The sequence below is a fragment of the Callorhinus ursinus genome, unplaced genomic scaffold (assembly GCF_003265705.2).
Source record: "Callorhinus ursinus isolate GAN/ISIS: 27379988/994484 unplaced genomic scaffold, GSC_fseal_2.0 scaffold21, whole genome shotgun sequence".
NCBI classification, from domain to species: domain Eukaryota; kingdom Metazoa; phylum Chordata; class Mammalia; order Carnivora; family Otariidae; genus Callorhinus; species Callorhinus ursinus.
In genome coordinates this window covers 8,128,696-8,143,059 of record NW_027397083.1, presented here as the reverse complement: position 1 = coordinate 8,143,059, position 14,364 = coordinate 8,128,696, and the positions used below count along the sequence as shown (strand labels likewise).

General features: G+C 39.7%; 1 long non-coding RNA gene across 1 annotated transcript in view; it reads right to left on the bottom strand.

The window, feature by feature from the left end:
• The window catches only part of LOC112829697 (uncharacterized), a 116,631-nt gene extending 110,729 nt beyond the window's left edge, over positions 1–5,902 (bottom strand). Inside the window, exon 1 of the long non-coding RNA XR_003209742.2 lies at positions 5,840–5,902. This is a non-coding gene — a long non-coding RNA (uncharacterized lncRNA). The remainder of the gene's footprint in view (positions 1–5,839) is intronic.
• Positions 5,903–14,364: the final 8,462 nt, after the last annotated feature.

Sequence of the window (14,364 nt, the reverse complement as noted above, 5' to 3'; positions counted from 1 at the left end):
ATTTTTGTCATTTGCCGCTAATAGTGAGTCATATATCCTGACTAATGCATTATTTCATTTCATCCTAATACAACTCTGTAAAAGAAATTCTTTCTCATCTTATAACTGAGGGAACTGAGGTGCAGAGAAGCAAGTTGTCAAAGTACCCCCTTCTAGGAAACAGTAGGCCCAGGTTGTGTGTTCTGATGGGGCTGATGAACCCCAAGCTCTGCAGTTAAGTCCCACTGGCCCTATGATCCTTGACAGCCTCTCCTGAAAACTCACAAATCTGATGTAGCCCTCACAAAAGAATAAACACACAGAATCAGTTCCAGAAGCCACCACTTGTGTCACTGAGTTAAATTCCTATTTAACTAAGAGAAAATGGGTATCGACCACAGTTGGCTTGATTGCAAATGTCAGGCTCTTTGAATTATTAGAAACAGCAATGAAAAATTGATTACATTTAAAACATCCTGTGAAAAGTTTTACAACTGCACATTAAGAAACGGTGTTAAGCAAATAAGAACTAATTGTTCTCAGCTGCACTGGTAATAGCCCTGTCTGCCTTCCCATTACAATGCATATTCATTTTATTTGAACGGGAAAAGTAAATAAAAATAAAAAGTCCCAGATCTCATTCATATTCAATCACTGCAATTCTGAGCCTAAGGTTATCCTCTTAAGGGAGGGTAGCAATGCAAAAACTAATGCTTTTCCCATCAGTTCAAAGTGGTCTAGAAAGGTCTATCTGCCCACAGACATTGCTGAGACCCAAAAAACATTCACAGGGCAAGAATACCACATACCATGCAGTAGATGTGCATCCAAACGCTTATGTGAGGATTTGAAAGGTGAGTTAAGGGTCCTTAGGGAATTCACTTGAAAAACAAACCAAAAAATGTCAAAGTAAAATATACTCTCTGACTTCACATACCTCCAGCATCAGAGTACCATTTAGAAGTCTGAGGTTAGCTAACCCCACTGGCCTCACTACCTCTTACTTCAGGAGGAATCAAAAAGAATGCTCTAGTCAGCTCCCCGCATCCACTCTTCTGCTCATACTGTGATTCCTCTCCTCCCGTAGTAGTCAAAATAGGCCAGGTTATGTTGCAGTCACCATACCGAAATGTTCAGTAGCTTAAAACCACAGAGATTTTATTACTCATTCAGGCAAAATGTCCATCATGGGGTCCACAGGTAGGGTGACCAACTCTTCCCAATTTGCCTTGGACTTTCACAATTTTTGCACTGAACGTCCCAGCAGACTGGGGCAGATGGTCACCCTATCCACAGGACAGCTCTGTTAGCATATTACACCATATCGTCAGGCAGCATATGCTTAGTTGGACTTTGACTTTGAGGTAACCCCATTTACAGTGGATGTGATGACCATGCTCTTAATTTCATGCTTGCACCAATGCTAAGTTTTGTTCTTTATGAGTCAAAAATTTTCTAAATTATGTCTTTTTCTGTTTGGAATTGGGAAGTAGTTTCCTCTTCCAACTGTTAAGTATATTTTTATGTATATGATTTATTTCTTTTCATGCCCTCTTGCAAGTCTGCCCTTTTCCCCCCCCAGATATAGCCATCTGCAACTAACACCCAATACTAATGGTTTGTTCTCTGAGCTTTTGCCCTGGATCTAAACATTCATACATACACGGTCTGCCTCCCGAGTCACCTCAAGTGACCAAATGCTTTAGCACAAAATAGCATGGACTGTCAATTTTCCAGCCTCTGAAGCAGTTCCTTGTTTTTCTACCTGCGCCCCCTTCCCCCCACCCCCAGTCTCTTAACAATGCACAATACTGAACTTTTTTCTTTATGGTAGCACCATTTTGAGGCACTAGTTCTATATAAGTCAGAGCAAGTTAGGTTATGCTGAGGTAACAAAGCAAATAAAAATTTCTGTGGCTTAAAAAACACAAAGGTTCCATCCCTGTTCCTGCTTCCTGTCTATCATAGATCAACAGGAATGCCCTGGCCCGGGACCCCAGGCTGATACAGACTTTAGTATTTTAAATGTCAGTGATTGCCAAGACAGAGGGAAGTAGATAAAGTAAATCCCGAACTAGCTCTTAAAGCTTCCACGTAAAAGAAACACATATCACTTCTGCTCACTTGTCACATTGGTCCAAGCAAGCCACAGGCCACCCTTGATCACAGGATGAAGGAAAGGGCAATCGTGCCATGTGCCCTGAAGAAGAGACAACTATAATATTTGTGGTCAGTCCCAGTGACTACCAACTCCATGCAAGCCCTCTGACATTCCACATGTACCCTCTTCCTTGGTCATTAAAAAGTGTATCTGATCCCAGAGTATTCTCTCTACCTTCCGCCCCAACGACAATCTGTCTCTCTCTTAGATAAGCATCCCCATTCTGTACTCCTATCCAAACTTTCCTCCTCTTCTTCCCTCCTTTCTCTCTCATCCACACGGTCACCAACTGCTCTTCTCAGAGGAAGCATTTAGGGTCGGACTACTTATTTTGTGATACCCTACCTCCAGACCATTATTCTTCCATCCTTGTGTAACAAACATCTTTCTCTGAGGTTCTCACATATGACTCTAACGCTTCTATCCCCTATATGCCCAGCTTCTCTGCTCACTGACCTTCCTAACTCCAGTGACCTTCACTTACTTTCTAATTCTACCACTCAATTCCATGGCCACACTCTAGTTCTTATACTCACCTGGAACTTATACTCCACCTTTGAAATCTTAAGTTTGAGTTTCCTGCTTTTCTAGTACCAAGCTCCTGTTTCTCATTCCTGTTTGAGACTACCAGTATTATAGCTCTCAGTTTCTTTCTCCACCAAGAGTAATTCAAATGCAAAATTGACTGTCTCCCACTTAAACAGCTTACCTGCCTAAACCCCTTGGCAGGTTCCCCCATAGCACCATGATTTTCCAAACTTGGTTACATACTAGAGTCACTTGAGTAGCTTCTTAAAAATCCCAAAGCCAGACCACACCCGAGATGAACTGAATCAGAATTTTGGGAGTACCAAGCACCAGTATTTTTTTTAAGTTCTCACGTGATCCCAATGTGCAGCCAAAGTTGAGAACCACTGACTTAGAAGATAAAGTCCAACCATGAAAGCTAAATTACTTAAAAAACTATCATTTTTTTCCCCAAATGTCTTTTTCCAGCCACCTGCATCGGAGTAATCAATGTTGCTTATTTTCCTGGGCTCCACCCCAAGATGTTGAGTTATGGTGACTCTAGCTACAGTCCCAGAATCCAATTTTCAGTAACTCTCCAGGTGATTCTAGTGCATGCTGAAAACTGAGAATCGCTCTCTGATATGCACATTAACTTAGTCACACTGAACTTTTGATATGTCCCTATGAATATAGTTTATGCTCAGCAAAGTCCATCAGACAGAACTGTGAACTAGAACACATAACCATGTCTGCTGCATTACCAAATTGTGGAAAACATGAAGGAAACTAATAGAAGGAAATAAAGATACCATAAGAGATCATGAAGACTAAGGGAAAAGACGTCTGTAGAGCCATCCCAGATACTGATGTCTCCTGGTCAGGTCTAGGGTATCTTTCCATTAATCCCCCTTTCCCTAAAAAAGGTCAGTGTGAATCTAATCCTTGAATCACAAATCCATTCACAAATCTAGTGAATATATTCCCCATTTTTAGTACTCTTCCAGCAATGACCCTCTCCCACCCAAAATAAATAAATATTTGTTGAACGAATCATTCAGTCTTAGTGCCCCCAAATTTTAAGTTAAGGGTAACAGAATTTCTGGGTACCTCTCTGCCACTATGAGAATCACTATAATGATGTCATATTGTTCAACTTAGTACAGATCTGAAGTCTCAATCTACCTCTACCAAAATATTTCAGTAGTCTTTCCCCTCTCAAAATACAGAATTTTCTCCCACATGCCAACCAAACATTAACAGCATCACATTTCTGGCTCATCTAAGCCAAATTCCTTCCTCTTACCCAGGAGCGCCTAGAACCCGGCTCACAAGAGCTACTTGTTAAATATTCAGGAATTTTGTGAAGTGGTTTTCACAAATTGTTTGTTTGAAATCAGCCGTGGTGGGAGTATTCATACCACAGAAATTGGCAAATGCTACAAATCAGAGCTAGTTTGTTTTGTTTTTTGGTAAAAACAGTTTACTAGTAAACTTCCCATGAATTTCTTACTTATATAGTCATCTAGAGTTCACGAACTTTTTCAAGTCCATTATTATGCTTAAATTGGCATGAAAATACTATGAAGTACTATGTTCCCCATTTTGCATAAAGAAAACTGAAGTTAAACGTGATTAAATAACTTGTCTATTGTCACTGAGATTTGTAAAAAAAAAAAAAAAAAAAGATCTGACTTCTACTTTATACCTCTTTCCAAAGCAGTACTTAATTGAATAAGGTTAATAACTTGTAAACCTAAGGCAAAAGCTATCAATTCTCTGTGCGATTATTCATTCCCATCTTTCATTCATCAACACCCATTTTTTAACTGACTACTATGTGTCAGACTCTGTGCCAGATACTGGGATTACAAAGATAAATGAGACACAGTTCCTGTCCTCAAGGACCTGCCTCTCTATGGGGGAAAGAAAGACATCTTAGCATATAAATCACAACAGAGTATGTTATATTGAACCTTGGGCCCTGGGCCCACATATATTCACGGTGGTCAGGAAGAAGTCAGATGTCTGCCAATGAACGCTGTCATTACTCTTGACAGTAATGAATTTTATCACATTTAGGACAACCAGGAATACCATTTTAAAAACCTCATGGCCTCACCACCAATACACATAGCAGACAACAGGACAATTCTACGAAACCTATCACTACCTATATAACATGTCCAAAGACCAGGGATAAGAACAAAATACCCATTTTTCCCTCTCAGATATGCATCCCAAGCAATCCAAACATGTCATTGGTTTCCTTACATCTGCCAAGAGGTAATATGTCAAATAAATAATTTAGACCAGCTGAGGCACCACAAGAAAACAAAGCCATCAGTCATCTCGGCTGCGTTATTGATTGCCAATAACAAGATACTTGCTAAGACAAATGACTCAGCTATTATACTAGTGAGCCTTTAGCCTAGCTCAACTACATAAATCATATTGAACTGTTTGTTGTTTCAAGGTGTACAAACATATCTATAATCATTTTTGCCCCCCATTTTCGCAGTATAACTCAGGCGGCTCTTCGTATGCAGAATCTAGATTCATTATTTCCTCACGCAATTTTTCTTTTTCTGTGTAGATGTTACCAAACGTCTGCTTCCTCTATTTAATGGAGAACTACATTTGTTTATGCTTATTCCTCTAAGACCTAGATATTTGATTTGAGATAAAAGAGAAAGAGTAAAACATAATTAATTCATTAATCAAATTAATTCATTTCAGATAAATCAAGGTGTGACAGGATTAATGCACAGCAATTGGAGTCAGAAGTCATAGGTTCCAGGGTACCTGGGATACCTATTTCTTATCGAAGTCTTGGTTTCCTTTATAAAATTGGAATAATACTACCTGACCTGCCTATCTCTTGGTTATTAGGAGAATGAAAATTTTAAAATTGTAAAGCACTCTATATAGATGAGGAAACTGTTTCAACATAACCTGTCCTTTTATGAATTATCAAGTATGGGTCTATCTGTTTGGTATTCCAAGCAGAAACAGATGGAACACTCAAATTAGGATAATTCCAGGGGTCAGAGGGTGATTTACCAAGGGACTAATTACAAAATGTAGGTGGGAATAGAGAAACCACAAGGAATAGGGCAGGAACTTGAGACTAGCAGCATCATGACTGTGATTTCACCTAAGCCAGAAAGGATGTAAAGTGGGAGAGATTACCTACAGGACCTAGAATGACAGCATCATGGAGATCCAGTTACTTGAAAAGAGCAAAGATCTTCTCCCATAGACATAGCCAGCCCGTGACCTCATAATAAGGGAACCAAATGGATGGAATCTGATTTCTCCCCCTGGGCTACACCCTTCCAGCAGCCAGGAGACACAGGAGCTTTTGTATAGTAACTCACGCAGGTCAGAATTCTAGGGCAAAAAGTAAGGTAGAAAAGGGAGGAGAGCATATCTTGAGGGACAGAGGCAGAAATCCAGCACGGTAGGGAACAATCTGTTATGATTATTCTACCACTCTAGACATCAACCCCAAGGCCATGTTCTACTTTTCCTCTCCAAAGCTCTGTTTCAACTCGGTGATGAAATCATGTCATCTTTCTCTCTCCCATTTCTATCACATCCATCTCCTGATATGTAGGTCTATTGCCTTTGCCCATGCCCATATGAGGCAGGAATCTTTGATTATGAGTTGCAGAGATAAGCTCAAACTGGCTGAAGCAATAAAAGAAACCTGCTGGCTCATCAACTGGAAAGTCCAGAAAAATTATGCCTTCATCCATGGTTGGATTCACAAGGTGAATCATTTCATTATGCTTAAGTCCTTTCTCTCCTCTCCATGTCATCTTTCCCCGGTTGTGCTTTATGTTACTGTCTTCCATGTTGGGTAGGCTCTCTTCCCATGGGGGATTCTGAACCCTGAATCACAAAGGCAAACCGAGTCTATACCTGTTTACATTCATATTCATATGCAACAGCATGGGAGCTTATAGAGCCATTTGTAGCCAAATTCCTAGCTAAGAATTATTAGTATTTATTTCCCTGGAATTCCTTCCCTGCTCATGTCCTTTAAGGAAGTGAGTGACAATAGCACTGAGAGATAGCGACGATCATTATAGATGGAGAAGTAGATTATACATTTATGAATTCTGGCTCATCTTAAAATCCATTTCATCCTTGACCCATATTAGAACTCTTCCTCACCTTTTCTTGGAAAAAAGAGGGGAGAAAAATCCTGAATAAGTTCTACAGTTTAAAATTTGGCGTATGTGGCCAATCTCCAGCTGCCTTGTTGTGAATATTGAGTGATATCCTTCAAAGTACTCACAGAGATGATGGGTCAATAAATATTAGTTCCCTGTGCTTACATCTGTCTTATTAATACTCCAGAGACATAGCCAAGAGTACACATTAGAATTCTCACTTCACAAACTGAACCTTTCAAAATTACGCTGTCAGTAAGTAGAAAGCCATGATTCAAATCCATATTTGACACCAAATCCCCAAAGTTTTCTATTTTTACCAGGATGCCATCTTTATGCCTTTATTGCTAAGGAACAGTCAAGCATAGTAGCTAAGAATCATTCTGAAGCATGAAGTATTTAAGTTAACAATACAGGAGTGTTTTCCTTTAAGCTTGTGTGAGATAATGGAGAAAATATATATTGATCTCTGCCCCTGGTTCCTGGCACAGAGCTCTTGAAACCCTTGTATTTCCTGGGTGATAGGGGTGTCTTTTGTCCTAATGAGGTGACTTTGGGTGGGCTTCTGGATGAGCGCCAGGCACTGGAAAGAACAAACCATGATTAGAAGGTTGGAACTTTCAGCCCTGCCCCCCTTCTCCTGAGAAAGAAAGAAAGGCTGTAAATGGAGTTTATGATCAATCTTGCCTACATGATGAAACCTCCATAAAAATCCCAATAGTATGAGGTTTGCAGGGCTTCCAAATTGGCAAACACATCCAACACTGGGAGGGTGACACACCCAAACTCCATAGGGACAGAAGTTCCTGTGCTCCGGACCCTCCCAGACCTCGCCATGTGTATCTCTTCATCTGGGTATTCATCTATATCCTTTATCATACCCTTTAATAAACTGATAAACATAAGTTAAGTGTTTCCCTGGGTTTGTGAGCCACTCTAGCAAATTAATCAAACCTAAGGAGGGGGGGGTTACAGAAACCTCCGATTTGTAGCCAAATAGAGATGGAAGTTGTGGGTAACCTGGGGACCTACTAGCAATTGGCATCTGAAGTGGGGTGGGAGGAGTCTTGAGGGACTGAGCCCTTAACCTGTGGGATCTGAAAATACCTCCAGGTAGAAAGTATCAGAAATGAATTAAATTATAGGACACCCAGCTGGTGTCACAGAGAACTGCTTGTTGTGGGGGAAAAAATCCTTCATATAAAAGACTCAGAAGTAAAGCACTGTGAGTTGGTGGTAATCTAAAAGTAAAAGAGAAACACACAGGAGAACAGTTAAGTTTTTCTTTTACAGCTGGATATATCTAGCATCATGGGAGAAAAGATGCCATTTAGGTCAGGATATATGGGGGCTCTAGAGTAAACCACAAAGCAACTGTTTATACTTTAATCCACAAATATACCCCGGATTCTTCTTCAAAGTTACTCAAATTCATCCTGCTGAAAGATGAATGAATGCATCAGAATAAAAATTTTCTAAGTGATCTCTCCAACTCGGTTGGAGTTCCCTTTCACTTCCTTTCTAAAAGATGCATTTCATTTGTTATTTTGTGTGTTTTATTTATTATTTTTTGTTTTTCAGTTTGGGGGGGTGGTTGGTTTTTGTTTGTTTGTTTGTTTGTTTCATTTGTTATTATTTGAGCAGCCAAGAGTGGCATAATTACAGCTGTAAAACAATTCTCCTGGGTACCAACGTTTCTCCACTCTAATCCACCATCAGCTTCATCCGAATGCCCAGACTGCCATTCACCTTACATTGACTAGTGGAGAGGTCAATACACTTCCAGAGGTGAAACAGGACCCAAGAATAAAGCTTTAATATGGACCCAGCTTTAATGTAAAATCACACTATCCATACCCATCCAGGGTCAAAGAACAGATGTAGGAGGAAACTGAGCTCTCCATTTTGATGGTGTTTTGTTTCGTTTTCACAAGAAAGGGATGTAGATAATCCTAACTTCAAATCCCACATACTGTCTTTATGATTTTGGGCAAATTACTTTCCCATTCTGAGCCTTGGTGCCTACATCCAAAAAATGCGAATAATACCAGCTGTCTCTGGGTTTTTGTGAGGTATGCAAAATTCATAGCACAAAGTTGGTGTACAGTAGTATTACCAATCATCAGAAGGCTTTAACAATTGTGAGCTTAGTTTTCTAGTTAGAAAGGTGAATCTAGGGGCAGCAGCAAGTCTAGAGGCTTCTTCATTCCCATTATATCAGGCCTTGAGGTCTGAGATAGGTGAGGGCCTCATGAGGTAGCTCCCTGGTAAGCCATTCACTCAGCCAAGGCTTGTGAATAAATAATCCTTTAGAAATGGCACTCCCTAGGAGGAACAAATTGGCTGATAGATTCATGTTAAGTAGATAAAGCTTTTTTCCCACATCTGTTTTTGTTTGCTTACTTGTCTGTTATTCTCACGTGAGCAGGACACTTGACTAGAATAAAACTCCTGCCATCCCACACTCGGTCTTCTCTAGAAAAAGCAAAGCTACTTAATCCCATTAGTGAGTTGGGAAAATACAACTGGACATCTGTAGACCATTCTCTTCTTCTCTGTCCCATTAGGTGTCAGCTCTCGCAAACAGAATATGTACAGCTCTGCCCCTCTATGTTTTTGAGAGTTTCACAGGGGTCCAATACCACCTGTGACTGGGTAAAAAAAAAAAATCCATATAATTCTAGAGTTCACTATTAATGAGCTGACTTGCCTATAGTTATATGCCACAGTGTCCACTGGCTTTATTTAATAAACAAAGGTGGTATTTTTGTTTCTCATCTGACTTGCTCTTTTGTCTTCATTCTCAACTGATACAGTACTTAGACCAGAAAGAGGCAGTCCTCTCAAACACTAACAATAGTGTGTTTTCACAACCAGACCTTCATTGCCACACCAATTTACTACACCAAAACCATTTCCAACTTCCTGATTACAATGATTCCCCCAGAACAGACTTTGCGATTTTTTTAAATTTTATTTTATTTTATTTGACAGAGAGAGACACAGTGAGAGAAGGAACACCAGCAAGGGGAGTGGGAGAGGGAGAAGCAGGCTTCCCGCGGAGCAGGGAGCCCCATGTGGGACTCGATCCCAGGACCCTGGGATCATGACCTGAGTCAAAGGCAGATGCCTAACGACTGAGCCACCCAGGTGCCCTGTGCAATTTTTTTTTTAAAGAGTCACTTCGTGTCTGCTACAGTTGTTAGGCTATTTACCATGGAAGCTGCAGTGATTTCCAGCTAGCTAAACCCGACACCCAGTTCCCCAATTTCTTTGTTAAACCTTTTTCTGAGGTGGAACATCAATGTATAATTTTTATATCAAAAAGACATAAAAAACTATAAATACCCTATTTCTACAGCACTTTTTTATTTATTTTTTTAAATTTTTTATTGTTATGTTAATCACCATATATTACATAATTTGTTTTGGTGTAGTGTTCCATGATTCATTGTTTGTTCATAACACCCAGTGCTCCATGCAGAATGTGCCCTCTTTAATACCCATCACCAGGCTAACCCATCCCCCTACCCTCCTCCCCTCTAGAAACCTCAGTTTGTTTTTCAGAGTCCATCATCTCTCCTGGTTCGTCTTCCCCTCTGACTTACTCCCCTTCATTCTTCCTCTCCTGCTATCTTCTTCTTTTTCTTTTTTTTTTCTTAAAATATGTTGCGTTATTTGTTTCAGAAGTACAGATCTGTGATTCAACAGTCTTACACAATTCACAGCACTCACCATAGCACATACCCTCCCCAATGTCTATCACCCAGCCACCCCATCCCTCCCACCCCCAACCACTCCAGCAACCCTCAGTTTGTTCCTGAGATTAAGAATTCCTCATATCAGTGAGGTCATATGATACATGTCTTTCTCTGATTGACTTATTTCACTCAGCATAACACCCTCCAGTTCCAAAGATTTTATTTATTTATTTGACAGAGACACAGTGGGAGAGGGAACACAAGCAGGGGGAGTGGGAGAGGGAGAAGCAGGCTTCCCGCGGTGCAGAGAGCCCGATGCGGGCTTGATCCCAGGACCCTGGGATCATGACCTGAGCCGAAGCAGATGCTTAACGACTGAGCCACCCAGGCACCCCAGCACTTTTATTTTAAAAAATAAAAATAAAAAAGCTTTTACATAGATGTTGGCTTTGCTTTCAATTTGCTTTCACATTTTTATTTATTTTTTATCTTCATGTCTGCAAATTAATGGTAAAGTGGCAAGTATGAATCTAATAATTTTACAGATGAAAGAAATAAGCTTTAAAGAGGCAGTGTTGATCAAGATCATATAGACTGTAGCACAGTGAAACTGAAATTTAATTAATCCAATTCTCTGCCCTCAAACTGCATATAACCTAGTAGAAGAGAGACAAATAAAGAAGAAATCATGACCCAGATAGCAGACACCATAACAGCTACCTTGGGAGACCACACAGGATGAATATATGTTAACACCTTTTTTCCTCTTAAACCCAAACTAAAACAGAAGACAACTAGAATGTACTCCCAAATCAGTCAAGACTGGAGCACCAGGGCATTACCCCTAGTTTACCTAAAAAGAACATTTCAGTTTAAATGATAAACCTAAACCTGAAGAAAATTTTCCAAGATCATTCTGTGTTCAAAGAGCCACACTTCCCAGCAACCTACCCCTGCACAGTGGCCACCGCCTCCCCGGGCTCACTGATGAACAACTTCTGTGTTTTCAGGCAGCTGTGCTTGGGCATTCCCATGGAACGCGACTGTGGGAATAGTTTGATTTTCGGAACTTCAGTCTTTTCTTTCCCCTTTCCTTCTAGGAAACAATCAACTTATCATAAGGCATTTTTAAGCATGTACACTTTTTTTTTAAACATATTCACGTTTCATTCTCCTCAAAACAAACACACACACTACACGCACATTCATTTGGAACTAGGTGCCTTCCTAGACTGGCAAACACACGCTAATATTAAGTGGATGTACATATAAGAATGGCCCATCCAGAATATACAACAGTAATAATTCCTTATATTTGCATGGTTCTTTGTATTTATAATTTATACACAGCTGCTCCCGAAAAGAATGAGACAGCTACAGCACTTTATAATTTATAAAGCATTCTATCTCACGACAACCCTGTGAAGCAGGAAGACCAGATATTAAATAGACTTGTCAGGGAAAAAAAAAAAGGACACTGAGCCTGAAAAGACTAAGGTGACTTCTCCAAGCGCAGAGGCAGAACTCTGAGAGCCTTGAGCTGTGTTCTTTCAACTGCATCAGGTCATCTCTTTTAACGTGTGTACCCACCAGCTCTCCTTAAGGATCTCCTGAGGAAGGTAAAAAGTCATCACGAGTATGAGAACAGATTCCAAATACTCTGCACTTACTCTCCACGTCCCCACTCTCAGTCTCTCAAGTGTTAAAAATCGTCGCCAACATCTGAGTGCCTAGAATAAGAGCAGTGTCCTAAGTGTCTTACAATTAAATGAGTGTATTACCCCATTTAATCCTCTGTCTATGGGCATATGAGGTAGCTGACATTAGTTCTGTTTTATGGATGAGAAAAGTGAGGCAAAGGAAAGTTAAATAATTTGCCCACGTGGATATAACTGGTAGGGTTCAGAATCGGATTGCATACAAAGGCAGTCTTCATCCAAGGGCTTACTTGTTTAAGTGCTATGTTATTCTTGTTTTTTGCCCCCAAAATTTCTTCCAAATAGATGTGTCACAAGAAATAGGTTTTGTGCTCCAAACCAGGTAATATCTATATCTATACATATATACAAAGATACATATTTATAAACATTTGTTTAAACATATATATTTGTATATATATTTCATATACATATATTTGTATATGCTGTGCAGTGTGCGCTTCTTTTCAAACATGCCTCAAGGGACCAGTGAGTCTTCTAGATGACCCACACAGTCTTTTCAGGATATCTCTAAACCCTCCCAAATTCACATGCAAGGAGATTTTCTAAGACAGTTCTCTCCCTACTTGCAAACTTCTCTCCCCATCATAACCAATCAGACTAGAGTCACTGACTAGAGAGGACAATTTCATTTGACCCATAAGTTATTTTGGAAATGGAGAAAATATCAAGATATTTTGTACTTAGGTGCAAAGGATTTCTATATAATAACCTTCAGATTTATTTTCAGAGATGTAATGGTGAATCATGATGCCCCTTTGCATTAGTATATCTATACTACAGTGCCACCACCCAGCCACCTACCACTATAGCCACCAAACCCTTACTTTCCCACTTCTATCCCTGCTAAGCACAGGTGGCCCTGAATCATCACTGTACTTTGCAGGGTCTCTGAATCTTGTAAACCTGAACCTCTAATGACTGCTCCCCAACTTTGTCCAAGCATTCTTAACCAGATAAAGAATTGACATCACCCAAATTGATTCTGGGTCATTAGAGACACCAGAAAGAGGAAAGAGTTAGAGATTAAAATAGAAGTAAAAGGGAAAAGTTTCTTGGACAATTGACAGTAAAAAAAATAATAATAATAATTCCAGGGAGAACAAAGGGAAAACTTAACCACTGATATTACTTTTGGATAATTACAATTGCCAAGTAAGAAACTGAAACTAACCATGGCTGAAAGGTACAATGATTAAAGAATTTTTTTTTTTATTGATCCAGGTATGATGGAGACTGCTGGTTGCCTACCCAATACCCAAATTTTGTTGGGAGCCATAATATGTCTAGCTACAAGGAGAAAGGGGGGCAGAAGGAGGAACAGGAAGAGCAAGAAGATAAAGAAGAGGAGAAAGAGAAAAAGAATGATGAAGAAATGAGAGAGGAAACCACATTTCCCAGACTCCCTTGAATATAACAGCATTTATTTGAGATGCGACACAGTACTGGCCAATAAAATATAAGCAGAAGTTGCTGGGGAGGTTTTTAGGAAAAGTCCTCGAAAGATGGCCCACTGCCTGGGTGAACGCCCTTTTCCTTTGCCCAATACCTTCTTCTTGCATGGAATTCAGACATGAAACCAAGAGTGAATGACCCATCTTGAGACTGAGAAGACAGGTAAGAGGCTATGTCCTGACATAAACAGGCTACCATATCAGCCATGGGTACCAAAACTATCCTATGCTAAAAAAATAAAACTCCTAATTTTTCAAACCATTATTTTTAGAAGTTGTATTTCTCACAGCTGAATGCAATTTATAACTGATGTACCATACCATGCTAACCTCTTCAAATATCAAGATAAATACACAAACTTATTCCAGCAGAACAAAACCCCCAACAGGATTTTTCCTAAAATGGACATCATCATTAATTGAGTTATGCTGGAGTACTTATAGGTTTCCTTGCTTTTATTTTCTATCTTGATCAAAATGATTAAAATGTTGTGATTTTTATCACATTAAGAACAAATAGTGTCATGAATAATGATTTATAATATACACACATAATGACTCCCAAGTATTTCTGAAAATGCTAATATGTATTTGACAATTGTAGTTTCCTCCTCCAGAGACAAGGGCTAAGTGTTAGAGTGGCATAAATACCTTGTCTCCCTC